This window comes from Theropithecus gelada, chromosome 5, assembly GCF_003255815.1.
Source record: "Theropithecus gelada isolate Dixy chromosome 5, Tgel_1.0, whole genome shotgun sequence".
Lineage (NCBI taxonomy): Eukaryota > Metazoa > Chordata > Mammalia > Primates > Cercopithecidae > Theropithecus > Theropithecus gelada.
Genome location: NC_037672.1, coordinates 101,451,352 through 101,471,906, shown reverse-complemented (window position 1 = coordinate 101,471,906; position 20,555 = coordinate 101,451,352). Strand labels below are relative to the sequence as shown.

The 20,555-nt window shown below is 39.7% G+C and overlaps 1 non-coding gene across 1 annotated transcript; it reads right to left on the bottom strand.

Moving 5' to 3' along the window:
- Positions 1 to 19,834: 19,834 nt before the first annotated feature.
- LOC112625582 lies at positions 19,835 to 19,941 on the bottom strand. The gene has a single exon (XR_003119667.1). It is a non-coding gene; the product is annotated as a U6 spliceosomal RNA (small nuclear RNA).
- Positions 19,942 to 20,555: the final 614 nt, after the last annotated feature.

The window sequence follows — 20,555 nt, the reverse complement described above, 5'->3', positions numbered from 1 at the left end:
GAGGGGGCCTGAGAAACTCCTGAGGAGTAGTAGAATAGCAGACAGAACACTGAGAAGTGATTTTCTTGAGGACAGATTTCTAGGATGGAAAGGAAATGAGAGGTTCTAAGAGACAGGCTAGGCTTGTAACCTAGATGGAAGAGGTTATGAAATGACAACAGAATAGAATGGGCCTGTGAGGCTGGAAGGAGATATTTTCCTTGGTCTAAGAACCATTTACCTTGTGTAGGAAGAGATTGATAGGTGGAAGTTTCAGCGGGGGAGTAGGTGGGAGTGGTCGATGTGAAGGAGGAAAACTACATGTGGGACAGAAGTTGGAATACTAGCTGCTTTTTTAGGTAACTTATCAGCATAAGCATTGTCCTGAGTGATGGGATCTGATGTCTTTTGATGACTGCTTGCAGTGAATGACTCCAGCTTCCTTTGGAAGTAAAGTGGCTTTGAGAAGTGTTTTTATTAAAGAGGCATTAATGATGGAGGACTTTTGCATAGTGTGGAAATCTCTTTCAGCCTATATAACAGCATGGTGGTGCAGAATATGGAAGGCATATTTAGAGTCAGTATAAATATTAATGTGTAGTCATTTTGAAAGAGTGAGGGTCTGAGTTAAGGCAACTAGTTTGGCTTGCTGAGAGATAGTGGAGGGTGACAGAGCAGTAGCCTCAATGATAGATGTGGAAGATACTATTGCATAGCCTGCCTTTGCTGGTGGGTGGTGATTAGGCCTGGTGGAACTGCCATCAATAAACTAAATGTGATCAGGGTGAGGAACAGGGAAGAAGGAAATATGGGGAAATGGAGTGAATGTCAGGTGGATCAGAGAAATACAGTCATGAGGGTGTGGTGTGGTATCAGGAATAATGTGGGAGGCTGGATTGAAGTCCAGGCCAGGAACAATGGTAATTGTGGGAGACTCAACAAAGAGTGAGTATAGCTGAAGGAGCAGGGGAGCAGAAAGTGTATGCATCAGGTGAGAGGAAGAAAACAGATGTTGGAAGTTATGAGAACTGTAGAGAATGAGTTGAGCATACTTTGTGATTTTTAGGGCCTCTGAAAGTATTAAAGCAGCAGCAACTGCTGCACGCAGACACGAGGGGTAGGCTAAAACAGTAAGGTCAAGCTGTTTGGACAGAAAGCTACAGGACGCAGTCCCGGCTCTTGTGTAAGAATTCTGACCCCACTAACCTTGCCTAGGAAGGAAAGAAGTTGTTGTTTTGTAGAAGGGGTTGGGGTTTGAGAGATCAGTCGGACATGATCGGCAGGGAGAGCAAATGTGTTTTTATGAAGAATTATGCCGAGGTAGGTAATGGATGGAGAAGAAATTTGAGCTTTGGAGGGAGATACCCGATATCCTTTGGAGAATAAATGCTGAAGGAGCAGAAGTGTGTCTTCTTGAGAAGATTAAAGGAGGGGCTACAAAGAAGAAGGTCATCAATATACTGAACAAGGTGAGAAGCAGAGGGGTGGAAAGAAAGTCAATCATGAGAAAGAGCTTGGCTGAAGTAATGAGGGCTGTCCCTGAAACCTTGCAGCAGCACAGCCCAGGTAAGCTGCTGGGACTGATGGGTGTCAGGGTCAGTCCAGGTGAAAACAAAGAGAGGCTGGGATGAAGCATGTAAAGGAATAGTATAGAAATTATGCTTGCGATCCAGAACAGAATAATGGGTTGTGGAGGGAGGCATTGAGGATAGGAGAGTATATGGCTTTGGCACTACAGGGTGGAGAGGCAAAACAATTTGGTTGATAAGGTGCAGATCTTGAACTTGTAAGCCTTGTCTGGTATTAGGACAAGTAAAATGAGGGAATCGAAAGGGGAGTTTACAGGCTTTAAAAGACCATGCTGTAGCAGGTGAGTGATAACAGGCTTTAATCCTTTTAAAGTGTTCTGTGGGATGGGATATTGGCATTGAGTGGGGTAAGGGTGATTAGGTTTTAATGGGATGGTAGGGGGTGCATGATCAGTCACCAAGGAGGGAGTAGAGGTATCCTATACTTGTGGGTTAAGGTGGGGGGATATGAGAGGAGTGTTGGAGTCCGCATGTTTCCTAAACAAAGGAATGAACACACAAGACAACACAGGACGAGACAAACATGGCGGCCGCCCCAAATGGCATGCTCTGCTTTATTTTATACAATCGGTTACGGAATGTTGCCAAGTCACAAGTCACGTGTTGTTTTTCTGACCTTTTCCTGACTTTCTGGTTTCTCAAGATGTTTACACATTAACCAGTCCCCAGGGCCTGCTGTTTGCAGCTGGCTCCTTTGTCCTCCATGTTTGCAGGGAAGGAATGCCCTGCTTCATTTGCAAGAGCAGGACTTATCGGGAACGTCTAGTTTGCGAGCATGTAGTCCTCTACAGAGGAGGATGCAAAGGAGGCTTTGAACTGGGGAAAAGGATGGCAAAGATGTGTGGCTGTAGCCCAGGAATAGTCAGGGAAGCAGATAATTTAGTTAAAATGTCACAACCTAATAAGAGCTGGGCAGGTGGGGATAACTAAAAAGGAGTTCATAAAAGAATGTTATCTCAGTTGGCACCAGAGTTGGGGAGTTTTAAGAGGTTCAGCAGCCTGGCCATCAATACCCACAACGGTTATGGAGACAAGGGAAACAGGCCCTTGAAAAGAGGGTAATGTGGGGTTGGTAGCCTCCGTATTGATTAAGAAGGGGACAGACTTACCCCCCACTGTAAGAGTTACCCAAAGCATCTGTGATGGTCCAGGAGGCTTCCAAGGCAATGGGGCAGCGTCAGTCTTCAACCTCTAAGCCAAGAAGTTCTGAGAAGGAGTCAGTCAGAGAGCCTTGGGCCAGAGTTCCAGGGGCTCTGGGAGTGGGCGAGTTGGACAGTCCGATTTCCAGTGGGGTCCCACACATATGGGACGTGGCTTAGGAGGAATCCTGGGCTGTGGGCATTCCTTGGCCCAATGCCCAGATTTCCAGCACTTGTAACAAGCTCCTGGGGGAGGAGGTTCTGGAGGAACCCCTGGCAGCTGCGGTTCAGGCATTTGGAAGATCTTGTATGCTGGAGATGTGGCTGGAGTTTGTCTCACAGTGGAGGCAAGGAATTGCAACTCAGAAATAAGTTGCTGCTTGGCTGCCTCTATTTTATTATTGTACACCTTGAAGGTGAGGTTAATTAAGTCCTGTTGTGGGGTTTGAGGGCTGGAATTTAATCTTGGGGGTTTTATTTAATGTCGGGAGCGGATTGGGTAATAAACTGTATATTGAGAATAAGACGGCCTTTTGACCTTTTAGGGTCCAGGGCTGTAAAGCCTCTCAGGGTTGCTGCCAAATGGGCCATGAACTGGGCTGGATTTTTCATATTTGATGAAAAAGAGCCTAAACACTAACTGATTTGGGAGAGGTTGGATAAAGAAAAAGGAGCATTAACCTTGACTATGCCTTTAGCTCCAGCCACCTTTTTAAGAGGAAATTGCTGGGCAGGTGGGAGAGGGCTAGTTGCGGAACGAAACTGTAAGCCAGACTGGGTGTGAGGAAGGGAGGTGATAAAAGGATTATAGGGTAGGTGAGCAGAGACTGAGGAAAAACTGGGACCTAGCTTGGCCTGGTGAGGAGGGGAGAGGTCAGATGGGTCTGTAGAAAGGAAGATTAGAAAGACTCAGCGATGCTTGGGGTTGGGACTGAGGAGATAGGCAGGAGGGAAAGAAGGAAGATTTGAGAGGAGTTGCATTGGGAACAGAGACTAGGGAGGGACCGATGTGTAAAAGAATGCCTGGATGTCAGGCACCTCAGACCATTTGCCTATTTTATGACAAGAATTATTTAGATCTTATAGGATGGAAAAATCCAAAGTGCCATTTTCTGGCTATTGGAACTACTGTCGAGTTTGTATTGGGGTCAAGAGGCATTGTAGAAGAAAATAAGGTATTTAGGTTTTAGGTCAGGTGTGAGTAGAAGACATTTTAAGTTCTTGAGAACACAGGCTAAGGCAGAAGAAGGAGGAATGGAGGGTGGAATGATGCCCATAGTGAAGGAGGCAAGCCCAGAGGAAAGAGAGAGTAGCGACATGGAGAGAAGGGGTTTGAGGGTTCTTACCCTCCAGAAAAGTGGAAAGGGGTCGGGGCATGGAAATAACGGGTTGGGGCACAGAGATAAGAGGTCAGGGCACAGAAATAAGGGGTTGGGGTACAGAGATAAGAGGTCGGGGCATGGAAATAAGGGGTTAGGAGGTTCCTGCCCCCCAGAAAAGCAGAGAAGGGTTAGAGACAGGGAGAGAAGGGATTGGGCTTCTTGCCCCTCTCCCAGAAAAGCAGGACTTGCCACTAAGGGTGAAGGACCAAGGCAGGCATCCCTGCGTGGTCAGACACCTCTGAAACATGGGTCCCCACAATGATTAAACACCAGGGAAGGCTGCCTTCCCGAGTCCATGACCGGCGCCAGAGTTTAGGGTCCACAGATAAAAACGTGTCTCCTTTGTCTCTACCAGAAAATGAAAGGAATTGAAATTAAGAGAAGGGAGAGATTGAAGGGTGGCACCAAGATTGAAAGGAGAAAGAGGTTAAGTAATAGTGAGAGAGGTTGGAGAAGAGAGTAAAAACACGCCGCTTACCTGATTTAAAATTGGTGAGATGTTCATTGGGCTGGTAGCTCTGAGGACCCGAGGTCATAGGTGGATCTTTCTCATGGAGCAAAGAGTAGGAGGACAGGGGATTGATCTCCCAAGGGAGGTCTCCCGATCTGAGTCACGGTACCAAATTTTCATGCGCGTCCATGTGAAGAGACCACCAAACAGGCTTTCTGTGAGCCATAAAGCTTTTTAATCACCTGGGTGCAGGCGGGCTGAGTCCGAAAAGAGAGTCAGTGAAGGGAGATAAGGGTGGGGCTGTTTTATAGGATTTGGGTAGGTAAAGGAAAATTACAGTCAAAGTGGGGTTGTTCTCTGGCGGGCAGGAGTAGGGGTCGCAAGGTGCTCAGTGGGGGAGTTTTTTGAGCCAGGATGAACCAGGAAAAGGACTTTCACAAGGTAATGTTATCACTGAAGGCTAGGACCAGCCATTTTCACTTCTTTTGTGGTGGAATGTCATCAATTAAGGTGCAGCAGGGCATTTTCACTTCTTTTGTGATTCTTCAGTTACTTCAGGCAATCTGAGTATATAGGTGCAAGTTACAGGGCATGCAATGGCTTGGCTTGGGCTCAGAGGCCCAAGGCTCTCTGACTGATTCCTTCCCAGACTTTCTCATCTTAGCAGCTGAAGACTAACACTGCCCGATCACCTCAGAAGCCTCCTGGACCATCACAGACACTTTGGGTAACTCTTACAGTGGAGGGTAAGTCCATCCCCTTCTTAATCAATACGGAGGCTATCCACTCCACATTACCTTTTTTTCAAAGGCCCATTTCCCTTGCCTCCATAACTGTTGTGGGTATTGACAGCCAGGCTGCTAAACCTCTTAAAACTCCCCAACTCTGGTGCCAACTTGGACAACATTCTTTTATGCACTTCTTTTTAATTATCCTCACCTGCTTAGCTCCCTTATTAGGTCAACACATTTTAACTAAATTATCTGCTTCCCTGACTATTCCTGGGCTACAGCCACACATCTTTGTCACCCTTTTCCCCAGTTCAAAGCCTCCTTTGCATCCTCCTCTCATATCCCCCGACCTTAACCCACAAGTATAGGATACCTCTACTCCCTCCTTGGTGACTGATCATGCACCCCTTAGCATCCCATTAAAACCTAATCACCCTTACCCCACTCAATGCCAATATCCCATCCCACAGCACACTTTAAAAGGATTAAAGCCTGTTATCACTCCTGCTACAGCATGGCCTTGTAAAACCTATAAACTCTCCTTACAATTCCCTCATTTTACCTGTCCAAAAACCGGACAAGTCTTACAGATTAGTTCAGGATCTGTGCCTTATCAGCCAAGTAACCCCAACCCCTTCTACAAAAGAACAACTCCTTTCCTTCCTGGGAATGATTGGATAGTTTCACCTTTGGATACCTGGTTTTGCCATCCTAAGAAAACCATTATATAAACTCACAAAAGGAAACCTAGCTGACTCTGTTTTTGGACTCAGCCCACCTGCACCCAGGTGACTAAAAAGCTTTATTGCTCACACAAAGCGTGTTTGGTGGTCTCTTCACACGGACGTGCATGACAACAGCTATTTTGAATTCTTCCTCTTTCTGAAAGGTCACACAACTTTGTTTTCCAGAATGTGTTCCCCATGTCTTAGTTCATTTGATGAGGGCATGTTTACCTGGATGATGTTGATGCTAGCAGATATTCTTCAGTGTCCGAACATTGAAAGGTTAGATATTTATTATAGCATTCGCTGTCTGGGCTTATTTGTAGCCATCCTTTTGGGGGAGGCTTTTTAGATATTTGAAAGGATTTGGGTGTTGTGTTGTAGGCTGCATCTGTTTTTGGGGGGCACCCCAAATCCAGTAACACTATGGTCTTGCAGTCTCATAGAGGTACCACGTTGATGGTCTTGGATAAGATCATGGAGAATTCTCCAGATTACCAGGCAGAGACTCTTGTTCCCTTCTCTTGCTTTCTCACAAACACAGGCTCTCTCTCTCTCCTCTCTCCATTCTGAGCCACTTCTAAAGCCGGGGGTGGAATGACACAAGCATCCCTGTGGCCACCACCACTATGACTGCATTGAATCAGACCTGAAGCCAGCCCCGCACTGGGTCTCACCCAAAACCTGCTGTAACAACACCTTGGCTACTCTTTATGTTTGCTCAAGGCCCTGGGGCTCTACAATCAGAAAGTGGCAAAGCCAGTCAAGACTGTTTCTTTCCCTTTAGGTTGGCAAGGTCTCTCAAGCCCTGGGTGGGTACAAAAGTGCCATCTGGAAGTGAGGGTCTAGAGTCAAAAGCCTTAGAAGGCTACCTGGTATTCAATTGTATTACAGTTGAGCTGGCACTCAAACCACATGATGCAGTTCTTTCCACTCTTCCTTCCTCTTTCCAAAGGCAGAGAAGCCTCTCCCCATAGCCACTGCCATGCCACACCATGAGTAGTGCTGCCAGACAACCACTTGTGTTCCCTTAAGCGTTAAGGGCTCTTAACTCGGCTTGTGGTGAATGCTGACTGGCCTGGGACTCCTCTTTCAAGGGAGTGGGCTCCCCTCTATCCAAGGGCACTGACAGAAATGCCACCCAAGAGTCAAATCCTAAAACTGGGAACCCCAAGTCCCCACTTGGTGCTCTATCCCTCTGTAGATGTGCTCATATCTAAGCTGCAAGACAAAGTCCCCTTTACTTTTCCCTCTCCTTTTCTCAAGCAGAAAGAGTTTTGCTCTGTATTTACCATACCTGGTAATATGCTGAGTCTCACCTGAAGCCACCAAGTCTCAGAGTCTCACCCAAGGCCCTCGATATAGTACCTGGGTATCGCTGCTTGTTATTCAAGGCCCAAGGGCTATTCAGTTAGCAGATGATGAATGTTGGCAGGATGGGGTCCTTTCCTTCAAGGCAATTAGTTCTCTTCTGGCCCAGGATGTGTCTAGAAATGTCATATGGGAGCTAGGACCTGGAATGGTGACCTCATGTCTCTGAAAGATGCCCTATTTTGCTGTGGCTGGGATGGTATCCATGATGTATGACACAGTCCTCCCCACTCTTCCCTCTCCTCTCCTCCCTTCTCTCTTCTCCTCTCCTCCCTTCTCTCTTCTCTTCTCCTCTCCTCTCCTCTCCTCTCCTCTCCTCTCCTCTCCTCCCCTCTCCTCCCCTCTCCTCCCCTCTCCTCCCTTCTCTCCTCTCCTCTCCTCTCCTCTCCTCTCCTCTCCTCTCCTCTCCTCTTCTATCCTTTCCTTAAGCAAAAGGAAGGGATCTCTTTAGGAGAGCAGTCTGGGCTTCGGAAAGGGGTGATGCCAGCACTCCCTTGGCTGTCCAGCTGGTGTCTCATTATATCACCTGCTCCCCACCCCTCACAGAGATAACTGTCTCTGGGCCTAACTCAGCACTAGGACACATGTAAGATTTGCAGTCCTTACAGCCTATACTGCCTTTCAAGTTTACTTGGAGACACACAGTGCTGTAGCCCTTAGTGACAGGTTTGCAGGTGTTCAAGTTAGCACTGCTGGAATTGGTGATTTGCCTCTGGCTAGGGTTGGCTTAAATGTTCCCTTCATGAGTAGCATTAGCCGAGTGTGGTCCAGTTTTTCTTTCTGATATTATAGGGCAGCACTGAGGTCATTGCCTCACAACTGCTGTCTTCTCATTCCCCCAGCACCCAGAGATGCTCTCTGCACCATGCTGCTGTTGCTGGGGTTGAGGGAGGGGTGGTGGCAGAGATTCAGGACTTTTGAAGAAAATATCTTCAGTACCTTTTTCAACAGTATAAAGATAAAACCAGGTACTATGGGTGCTCAACTGACTTTTGGTTCTTATAAAGGTGTTTTGCTGTGTAGATAACTGTTAACTTGGTGTCTTTGTGTGGCGGTTGATTGGTGGAGCTTCTTATTCGCCATCTTGCTCACCATCTCCTGACTTTTCAGTAGGAGCCCTTCTGAGTGGTGTGTGATGACATCTCATTGTGGTTCTGATTTGTATTTCTCTGATGATTATTGATGACGAACATTTTTCATGTGTTTGCTGTTTTTGTTGTTTCATATGTATGTCTTCTTTCGAGACGTGTTGTCCATGTCCTTTGCCCATTTTTTTAGTGAGATTATTTGGTTTTTGTTTGTTGCATTGTTTAAGTTGAAGTAATACCAAGCACACTCTCAGACCACCATGCAACAAAAATAGAAATAAGTATCAAGAAGATCTCTCAAAACTACACAAATACATAGAAATTAAACAACTTGCTCCAGAGTCACTTCTGGATAAACATCAAAATTAAGGCAGAAATCAAAAAGTTATCAAAACTAATGAAAATAAGGACAAAACTTACTGAAATCTCTTGTATGCAGCTGAAATCGTATTAAGAAGAAAGTTTGTGTCTCTAAATGTCTTCATCAGAAAGTTAGAAGGATCTCAAATTATTAATTTAACTTTGCACCTAAAGTTACCAGAAAAAAAGAACAAACCAACCCCAGTGTTTTTGCTTTTTAAGTGTATTTCAGTTTAATTGATCTCTTTACTCATTAGCATAAAATTTTTAAATACAATAATACCAAATTTATTTGAGGTTTTGGAAGAGTTGTTTTTCTGTAACGTGTTGTGTCTTTGTTAGTGTGTACACACTTTCTCTTTCTCTTGCTTTCACTCTTTCTCTTGCTCTTTCTTCTCATTCTCTCTTTAGAACTTTCTTAAAACTTGATATATTATGTGTTATAATATAACTGTATTTGGGGTAACATATATTTCAAGCCTCTAATAGTAAAAATAAATTAATATTGAGTAAGACTGGATCATCATACTGTTTATGCCAGGAGGTTGTTTAATGCCTGGAGGTTCTTTAATGGTAGAACTATAAAAACACTCCTGCTTAAGGTTACCTGCTAGTGGGGGTCTCCATTACAGGTGGAGCAAGCTCTATGTTTTCTTAAGAGCTGGTTCCACCACCAGGAAACCTAGACTCTCAAATCAGCTCAAGCTCACTTTTGAAACACACAAAGATCTCACATCTTGGCAAAGGGAAAAGGAACATGTTCTGTTTTTTTTTCCTTACTCTGGCTAAAGTCGCAGAAAAATTAGGACTCATTTTTCTTCCCTGGATGTCAAATGGTGAGATTTCTTTGTTTAGTTTCAAAATTTATAATTGACACAGAATTGTGTATATTTATGGAGTACATTGTGACCTTTCAATGCATGTATAAATAGTGCAATAATCAAACTGGGGTAATTATCATACCCATTACTTTAAAGATTTACCAGTGCTTTGTGGTGGCAATATTCAAAATCTCTTCCAGCTGTCTTAAAATATACACTACATTGTTATTTGCTATAGCCACCCTGTTGTGTTATAAAACACCAAAACTTATTATTTCTGTTTAACTGTAACTTGTACCCAATGACCAACCTCTCCTGGTACTCCCTCCCTACCTCCACTAACCTCCTTAGCCTCTGGCTGGTGAATAAGAGAGAAAAGAAGTATATTTATTTCTGTCTTTACATTTATATTGGAAAATAGAATACTTAAATTATATAAATATGCTTAATAAGGCAAATTAAATCTTTCAAAATAAAAAATATATTTGGTATTGAAATAATTGATAGTTGAAATTCTTAATTATGGTTTCTGCTATGTGTCATTCTTCATTTTCAATATTTTCTCCAGATATCACAGAAGTAAAATGAAATATCTTATGAAGAATGGTTAGACATACATGCATAGACATAAGGAAATACATACATACTATGTCTACATAGAGTTTCTACCTAAGAAAAAATTAAAACAAATTGTGGTGTGAGAAGTGAGATCTAGTGGATCAAATGTTCACTATTTGCAATGCTAAAGTGAAGGTCTGCCACTAGAGGGCAGGGTTTGACTAGTGATTAAAAGTTATAATTCCTTATAGACAAAACAGATATTTGACCAACAGTTCCTATACAGTTATCCTATCAGTAAATAACAAGTTCACTTCTGATCTTACTTAATTCTACATTTGCCTTTGTGGTTTTGTGTGATGCCTGTAACTTTTAGTGATCCAAAGATCTGCTGCCCATGAAATCCCTATGAGATCATTATTTTGTTTAGGCAGCCTTAAAATCCTCCTCTTCTCGAAATTGGCTGCATTCTCTGACTTTGTACTCCTTGACCTGACATTCATTTATGTTTAATCAAGAAATAATGCTTCAAGTCATCACTATTATCTCTATACTTAGAGGTTCTCAGATAGATCAATAGAGAGATGATAGAGATAGATATAGAGATGATAGAGATAGAGATGATAGAAATATAAATGTGATATAGCCTCCTTCTTAAGAGCTTAAATGACAGTGTGCCTGTTACTGACCACTAACCACTTAGGACCTCCTGTGTTGTTCTACAAATCCTGCCCCAGTCCTACTATATTGTCTATTTCTCCCACTTTGAACCTATTATTTACTAAGTTTATACTTTGTTTATTGCTGGGAAATTGGTGTGCTTATATATGATTTTAATAATACAAGCTGAACTGAAAATAGTGTAACAGCTGATCTTTTTTAAAATGCACTTTTAAATTAGAATTTATTCCTGGAGACAGTCAATGATAATATCTGTTTAATATTTGCTTTTCAATTTTATTTGTCCATTTCTCATTAGCTAATATTTATGAATCTTTCCCATATGACTAGCACTGTAAGTGTAGGTTAATACTAATTTTAATCCTATGACATAGATGCTGCAATTATTTCCAATTTAGAGCTGAAATTGAGGCTGAGGATATTCTTAATCATTTACCCTTATGAAACATGAAGATCTAGGCTGTGATATATTGGAGACCAACATACAAGTGGCATATTGTGTAAGTGGCAGAATTTGTTTTCTTGATGCTAGAGTTGGTAATACCTCCTCTCAGGTTTTCTATAGGCAGCAATTTTTAAGTAATCTAATTAGGCACACAGTTTTAAATAATCTAATTTAAAGCCCTTAGTGACTCTTGAACTATTGGGTAGATGTTATTAAGTTTATTATTAAAGTCCTATCTTTATATTTTTGTGCTCACAAGATCAATTAATTAATCTGTTATATTTATGAATTATATAATAAACATGCTGCTAGAACCTGAGCATACAAAAATTGACAATACTTGACTCCTCAAAGAGTTTTAATGATACATGGAAACAGTATATAGAGTTTTTAAAAATAATCTTAACTAGAGATAAAATGGAATAAGTTACACATATCAAATATTTTATGTACACAATGTTTTGATTCCAAAAGAAGAAGTTGTGCTAAGCAGACATGTTGCTCTCCACCTAGAAGTCAAAAAGTCACGTGAAATAGTCCTCTGTTTCTGATGACAGAAAGAGAGTAAAAGCTCTGTAAGTATATCCAGCCATGGATATGAGCAGTGACCATAGTGGTGATGAATCCAGTCGTCTGGGGTGCATTTGAAACCAAACTGAGCTCTCTAGGCTTTCTTATGACAAACATCAGATTGAGGACATGGCTCAGTCCAGCCATACTTACTGGTTTACAGAAGGAACAGCAAGATTATATAAGAGCAAGTCAGTACATTGGGCCACATTCCTACAATTCAGAGAGTTTGGAATATATGAAACTCACACTGCTTGGAATCTAGACTAACCTATGAGCCACACAGAAAGACCTGGTAGTTTCAGGTTCCCTTAGTAGGTGATCACAGAAGATTTTTGGGTTTCCAGACTGGAATGAGCTTCCAGACAGCAGAAGGGCCCCATTCTAGACTGCTGGTGGCTGAAGTACTCTTTACTCATATGTTCCTGGAGGTCTCTTTCTGCATTTTTTCACAGACAAAAGGCTTATTTTAATGTCCCCTTAATGAAGCCAAATCTGAGGATATTATTAAGCTTTTTATAGATGAGTAAAATAGTCAACTTTGAATGTATTTTATTTTAAAAATCATTGGTTTTCTGTTTGTTTGAGACATAATTCTCATAAAAATGAAAATAAATAAGCAGATTTCAATGAATGGCTGACAAAGTGAAAAGCAACACTTTGTTTTAAATGTTGGTACTTGGGAGTTGAAATTAGGGAAAACAGTGGTTCAGTTTTAATGTAAATAACAATCCGTTTAGCCCAAGCAAAGAAGAAAGAAGCAGACTGTGTGCAATAACTTTCTGGGCATTTAATTTAAGATGGATATATGTACTTCTTGGCATCTGATGAAAATTGCATGTCTAACTAATTCAAAGTTATTTCATTTTTCTTAGTAGAAAATTTAGGACTCAGATTCAAATACATTGTCCTAATGTTTAGACAGTGTTTGGTTTGTCTTTCTGAAAGCATGCATATTCTTTTTGTTCCCTGAAAATTGCCTCAATGCATCACAGAACAGAAATGGAAAGGATCTCTATTTGGTATCTCAAGGGTTTCCTTTGTAGTAAAGCACTGTCAAAAGACCACAAGTGAGAGCCTGGATCCCATACTAGTTAGAATTCATTCAGTAGGGATGCAGCAAAAAGTCTGCAGTGGCTATATAGACATCAGGCAAAGTAAATTTTAGGAAAAAAAAATTTTTTTGAGAGAAAATGGATCAGTTTACAAGGATAAAGGCATCAATTCATCAAGAAAACATAACAACATTATACTTTGATGTACTAGTAACAGGGATTCAAAGTACATGAAGCAAAGACTGATATGAAGCAATAACAGGATAAATCAATTAACGCAAAATACAGTATTCGGAGTTTTCAACATCTCTTTCTCAATAATGGATATAATAATTAGATAAAAATTAGTAAAATATAAAAATACTGGAACAAAGCTATTAACTAAACTAAGCTCAAAGTTCAATTAGGACCTACAACAACACAGTGGGGAAGAAAATGAGAGAGAGAATAGCTGCACAGAAAGGATCACTAGGGAGGTTGGCTTAGCAGGGAGATCTGGAGATGGCTGGGAGCAAAGAAGGACAAAGCCTATCTGTATTAGTTGTGTAGTGAGTGCCATCGCAGGCCTCAGTGACCTGCTATGTAAAGAACTCCAGTAGCATTTTGTACATTAGACAGCAGTGCCACCACCACAATGAGGATGCCCACGAGCCAGACCTGGTGCCACAGTTTCTTCTGTGAGGGGAAAAAAAAGACATCAGGATGTCCATAGCAGCCCTGACCATTAAAAATCCCAAAAACTTTCATCACTGCTATGGACAATCATGGCCATGGCCCTTGAGGACCCATGGAATCTTTATTGATGCTGACCTCTGCTAATAGAGCTGCATGGAGACTACACTGCTGGGGCCTCCCCCAGAATAAGAGCCACCACGTCCCACCCAATACTGGAAAGTGATCAATGGGTCTTAAGTAGATATCAAAGGAGCAATTGAAATATATCTTGAGATAAATGAAAATGAAAACATCATACCAAAACTTATGGGATACTGCTTATGGGAAGTATTTCTAAGAGGGAAGTTAATGGTATAAATACCTACAAGAAGGAAAAAATACATATCTCAAACAATCTAACTTTATACCTCAAGGGACTAGTTAAAGAAGAATAAAGTAAGTCCAAGGTTAGCAGGAGAAAAATAACAGAGATATGAGTAGAAATAAATAAAGACAGAATAATGATGGAAAAGATCAACCAAACTAAAAGTGGTTTCTTAAAAAGATAAACAAAAATAAGGAATCTTTAGTTAAACTAATGAAAAGGTAAGATTACTCAAATAAATAAGAAGTGATAAAATTGACATTATGATATTGCAAAATACAAAGCGTTACAAGAGATTACTATGAGCAATTATACACTAAGAAATTGGATAACCTAGAAAAAAATGGATAAATTCCTAGAGACATACAAAACTGAAAAGACTGAATCACAATGAAATAGAAAATCTAATGGCTGGGCGCGGTGGCTTATGCCTGTAATCCTAGCACTTTGGGAGGCTGAGGCGGGCGGATTGCCTGAGGTCAGGAGTTCGAGACCAGTCAGGCCAACATGGTGAAACCCCATCTCTACTAAAAATACAAAAAAAAATTAGCCAGGTATGGTGGCATGCACCTGTAATCCCAGCCACTCGGGAGGCTGAGGCAGGGGAATTGCTTGAACCAGGGACGGGGAGGTTGCAGTGAGCCAAGATCATGCCACTGTGCTCCAGCCTGGGTGACAGAGCAAGACTCCAACAATAAATAAATAAATAAATAAATAAATAAATAAATAAATAAATAGAAAAAGAAATAGAAAATCTAGATAGACCAATAACTAGTAAGATTATATCAGTTAAAACAATTCTGTCAATGAAAAGCTCAGATCCAGATGACTTTATAGGTGTATTCTATCAAACATTTTTTATAATAGTATTAATACCAATTATTCTCAAACTCTTTTGAAAAGTTGAAGGAGAGAGCCCTTCCAAATTTATTCTATTGTCCAGTATGATGTCGGCTGTGAGTTCTTCATATATGGCTCTTACTATTTTGAGGTATATTTCTTTAATACCTAGATTGTTGAGGGTTTTTAACATGAAGGGATGTTGAGTTTTGTTGAAAGCCTTTTCTGAATCTATTGAAATCATCTTGCGCTTTTGTTTTTAGTTCTGTCTATGTGGTAAATAACGTTTACTGATTTGCATGTGTGCTGAACCAACCTTGCATCCAAGGGATGAAACATACTTGGTTGTAGTGGATTAGCTTTTTGATGTGCTGCTGGATTTAATTTGCTGGTATTTTGTTGAGAATTTTTACATCTATGTTAATCAAGGGTATTGTCCTGAAGTTTTTGTTTTTTGTTGTGTTTCTGCCAGGTTTTGGATTCTGGATGATCCTGGACTCATAAAATGAATTAGGAACGAATACTTCCTCCTCAATTTTTTGGAATAGTGTCAGTAGGAATGATACCAGATCTTCCTTATACATCTGGTAGAATTTGTGAATCCATCTGGTCCTGGGCTATTTCTGGTTGGTAGGCTTTTCATTATTGATTCAATTTTGGAACTCTTTATTGGTCTGTGCTGGGATTCAACCTCGTAGGTATATCATCCCACAACCTTCTGGTGTTCATTGCTTTTGATGAGATATGAGCTGTGAATTTTATCCAGGATTACTTATCCTTGGAGAGTTGCTTCTTAATTCTTCCTGGATTCTATCTTTGTTTTTGACTTTCAGCAGTTTGACTATAATGTGTCTTGGTGTAGATTGTTTTGTGTTTATTCTATTAAAGATGCATTTAGCTTTTCAGATTCATGTCTTCACAAGGAAAGTTTTCAGGCATTATTTCTTCAAATATTCTTTCTGCTTTATTTGTTCTCTGTCTCTCCTCCAGTGCTACTTCAATTATGTGCATGTTGGTACACATGATGGGGTGTCCCACAGATCTCTTAGTCTCTGTTTATTTTTCTATTTTTGTTTGTTTCTATTCCGCGGGCAGATGGTCACAATTAACTTATTTCCACGCTCACTGATTCATACTTTCACTTCCTCAAATATGTTGTTGAATCCCTTGATTAAATTCTTCATTTTAGTTATTTTACTTTTAATTACAGTTTCCATTTGGTTCTACATTTATTAGGTTTCTTTCTATAATTTCTACTTACAAAATCTTTATTAAAATTCTCTATGTATTAGTCCATTCTCACACTGCTACAGAGAACTGCCTGAGATTGGGTAATTTATAAAGGAAAGAGGTTTACTTGACTCAGTACTGCATGACTGGAGGGTCCTCACGAAACTTACAGTCATGGCAGAAGAAGCAAACACATCCTTCTTCACATGGTGGCAGGAGAGAAGAGTACCTGCAGGGAAAATGCCAAACAAAAAACCATCAGATCTTGTAAGAACTCACTATCACAAGAACAGTAGGGGGAAACCACCCCCATGATCCAATTCCCTCCTACTGTGTCCCTCCAAAACACATGAGGATTATGGGGAGTATAATTCAAAATGAGATTTGGCTGGGGACAGAGACAAACTGGCATTCTACTTGGTTAAATATCATTCTTATGGTTTTATTTAGTTTTTTGTACATGCTCCTTGAGCTTATTAAGCAGATTTAATGTAGTTCATTTAAACTCTTTTTATCCTATGTGTAGACAATACATTTTTGTTTATTTCTATACCTGATATTTTGTCTTAATAACTGGACCTTTTAAATATTATAATTTGGCAGCTTTGGAAATCAGATTCTTCTTCCTCTTCAGGGTTTGTGGTTGCTGCTGCTTGTGTTCTTGTTCATTGGTGACTTTTTTTCTTTTTTTGAGATGGAGTCTTGCTCTATTCCCCAGGCTGAATGGTTGGAGGGCAGTGGCACAATCTCAGCTCACTGCAACCTCAGCCTCCCAGGTCAAGCAATTCTCTTGCCTAAGCCTCCTGAGTCAGGCGCATGTTACCACACCTGGCTAATTTTTGTATTTTCAGTAGAGCCGGAGTTTCACTATGTTGGCTAGGTTGGTCTAGAACTCCTGACCTCAAGTGATCTGCCTGCCTTGGCCTCCCAAAATACTGGGATTACAGGTGTGAGCCACCATGCCTGGCCATTGGTGACTTTTTTGAACTTAGTTTCTATAGTTTGTATTATTTGTTGTATGCAGCCACTAAAATCTATGTTCCATTAGCTTAGTGATCAACAAGTGATTCAACAGAGGTTTTCTAAAATACTCAAAACCACACAAAATCTTCCAGTCATTGTATATGGGTTCTGTGGGTAAGTTGAGGTATGCTTTCAACTCTCAGACAAGCAGTCTATAATTTTGTGTTAGCCTTCTCTTCTTGCTTGTGCAGAATCTGAAGGTTTAACAGAGGAGAGATATTTTTAAGTTTTTTTAAGGCTTTTTAAGTTTTTTTGAGCGTGCATCCAGCCCTTGAGATGTCATGGCCTTTTAGATTCTTGGGATATATGGAAGATCATTTATATATATGTATGCATATATATAAATATATGTATATATGTATATAAATAATACGTGTGTGTATATACACACATATATTATATATATAAATATATATAGAGAAAAATACATATATATTTTACCTCAAATCATTCATTCTCAAGTCTTTCATTCCAGGCTTTTGGTTTGTCTATTTTTCTTCAACTTTTATTCCTTTCCACAGGCAGCAGTAGCTAATACCTTTTCTTTTACATATATTTGACAAATACTGTCTCACTAGCTGCTTCATCACTAGTAGAGTTCCAAGTGGGATAAATACAGGTCCTTTGAAGAGTTCCCAGACAGATCAAAAGAAACAATTACAATTCTTTAAGAATATAGTCTGTTTTGCTTTATTTGGCGTTAGAAAAGTATAGTAGAAGTGGGTTGTTGTCTGCAAAACTACTTCTGAACTCAAGAGTAGTTTTGGATCAGAGTAAGATAATATATTATAAAACTCTCTTATTCAGATTATTTTCTCCACCTTGATTAAGCATTCACCTCGTTGTTGGAAACTTCTATGAATCTGAAGAGTTCTGGTACAGTCAATTCTGAAAGTTTTTCCCAGTTTCTTTACTCATTTTGTGGAGTAACAAGATTTTGGAGTTTCCTACTCCATCACTTTTACTGATGTCGCTTACAGAAGTTTTCATTGCTTTTATTTTTAGTTGATTTTGGTTATCAATGATTTGTTAGAACATTAACTTTTCAATAGCTTAGAATGCAATTGTTATAAGGAAGATTAGATCAGGGGATAGTTGTCATTCAGGTGCTTTCAAGTACCAGGTGATTTGTTAATGTGTGAGGCAGGATGAAAGGAAGGAGAAAATAGGAAGTGAGAAGATCATTGATGAGCTTCAGAATACTTTCATTGTAAAGAATTTCAAATCCAGTTAAAAATACTACATCCAGTGTAAATCATAAATAAATACATAAATTAATAAATATGTAAACTGAATTTTGTCTGTGAATCACCATTTTTGGCATAGATCATGGTTAATGTGTGATAAAATTTTTTGATGATTTTTTGTAGTTTAGATATCATTTGTAACATTTTAATATTCCTCACTTATAATGACTTTCTCATTTTAGGTGCAGAGGTTGTGGTATCCTAAAACTTTAGCATAGTTTATTTGTGACAGCTAAAAAAATCTTCCATGTCATGCACAGGTTGATTTGAAATTGCACATTTGTTCAGTCCACGTTGTCTGTCTGGTTATAATTAATACACAAATTATTCCTTTAAGAAACATAGTTTGCACACCAACATGGCACATGTATACATATGTAACAAACCTGCACGTTGTGCGCAAGTACCTTAAAACTTAAAGTATAATAAAAAAAATAGTTCAACTACTTTAATCACAGATTTAAGTTAGAAGGAGAGAGGATTCTTTTAAACAAAGCAATGATTTAAAGTCCTGTCATCAAATTGTGTCTGGTTCAAAATGTCAATAGAGAAAAGTACCTTCTCTGTCTTTTCTTCTAAAAAATAGATTTTTTAAAGTTTTATCTTCACAGCAAAACTGAATGGAAAGTACAGAGAGTTCTCCTATATCTCTCCCTGACACATACAGCTTCCTCTGCCATCAATACCTCACACCAGGGTAATATATTAGTTACAAGCATTGAACCAATACTGACACGGCATTATCACTCAAACTCCATAGTTTACATTAGGATGCACTCTTGTTGTGTATTTCATGGGTTTTGAGAAATATATAATGACAGGTATCCACCATTATAGTATCATACAGAAGAGTTTCACTACCTTTAAAGTCCACTGGGCTCCACCTATTCATTCCTCCCTGCTCCCTCCCCAGGCAACCACTGATCCTTTTAGTCTCTATACTTTTGTCTTGTTTAGAATGTCATATTGATGTAATTATGCAGTATGTAGCTTTTCCAGATTGGCTTCTTTCACATAGTAATATGCATTTAAGTTTTGTTTATATCTTTTTATGGCTTGGTTGCTCATTTCTTTTTACTATTGAATATATTCCATTATAGAATATACCAGAGTTTGTGTATCCATTCACCTATTAAAGAGCATCTTGCTTGCATCCAAATGTTGACAATTATGAATAAAACTTCCATAAACATATGTGTGCAGATTTTTTGTGGATGTAATTTTCAATCCAGTTGGGCAAATATCAAAGCGTACCATTGCTGGATCGTGTGGTAAGAGTATGTTTAGTGTTATAAAAAATTGTCAAAGTGTCTTCCAAAGGTGCTGTACCATTTAGATTCCCACCAGCAACTAAAGAGAGCGTCTATTGTTCCACAAGTTTGCCAATATTTAGTGCTGTTAGTGTTTTGGTTGTTAGTTATTCTAATGAGTGTGCAGTGATATCTCATTGCTTTAATCTGCAATTCTTTAATGATGTATGGTGTTTAACATCTCTTTATATGATTATTTGAAAAATAGAAAATGTTTTACAAATTTGTCATTCTTGCACAGGGGATAGATATTCCAATCTTCACTGTATCACTTCAGTTTTAGTCTATGTGATTCCAAAGTGAACACTGTTATGTTTTTTGGATTCCCAAGTTAAAGGATGGGTTAAAACAAACAAGTAATAGGTAATGATTATATGACCTGGAGTTTGCCATTGATGGAAGAACCACTTCTATTTCTGTGAAATAGAAATGAGATCAGAAACTTGTGAATGGAGCAAACAGATTAAGAGACATGTGGGAATACAGAAGAGACAGAGAAAAAAAAAAAAAACAACAACACTGTAGGAAGGAGAAGGTGTGTCAGCCAGAACCAAAAAGGCACCCTAGCTTCAATGTTGGCAGGTATAAAATAGGATAGATTTTGAGATGGAAGTAAAAGAATATGAGGGGATAGAGGAAGCTATTGGAACTTGGTTTAAGAAACACTAAGCAGGTTGTCTCCCAATACGTAACTCTTTCATCTTTTCCTCAAGTCAAGTTTGTACAGAATTTAGAAAAATCAGTTTTAAAGTGCTGGACATTTTCGTTTTTCTCGAGCCAAGTTTATACAGAATTTAGAAATATCAGTTTTAAAATGCTGGACAAAAGTGTGAATCCACATTTATGGGAAATGATTTAATTGTTTAGGGAGGAAATATTATTTTAAACTCACAACTTGACACCTAGTATTTCAGATATGTG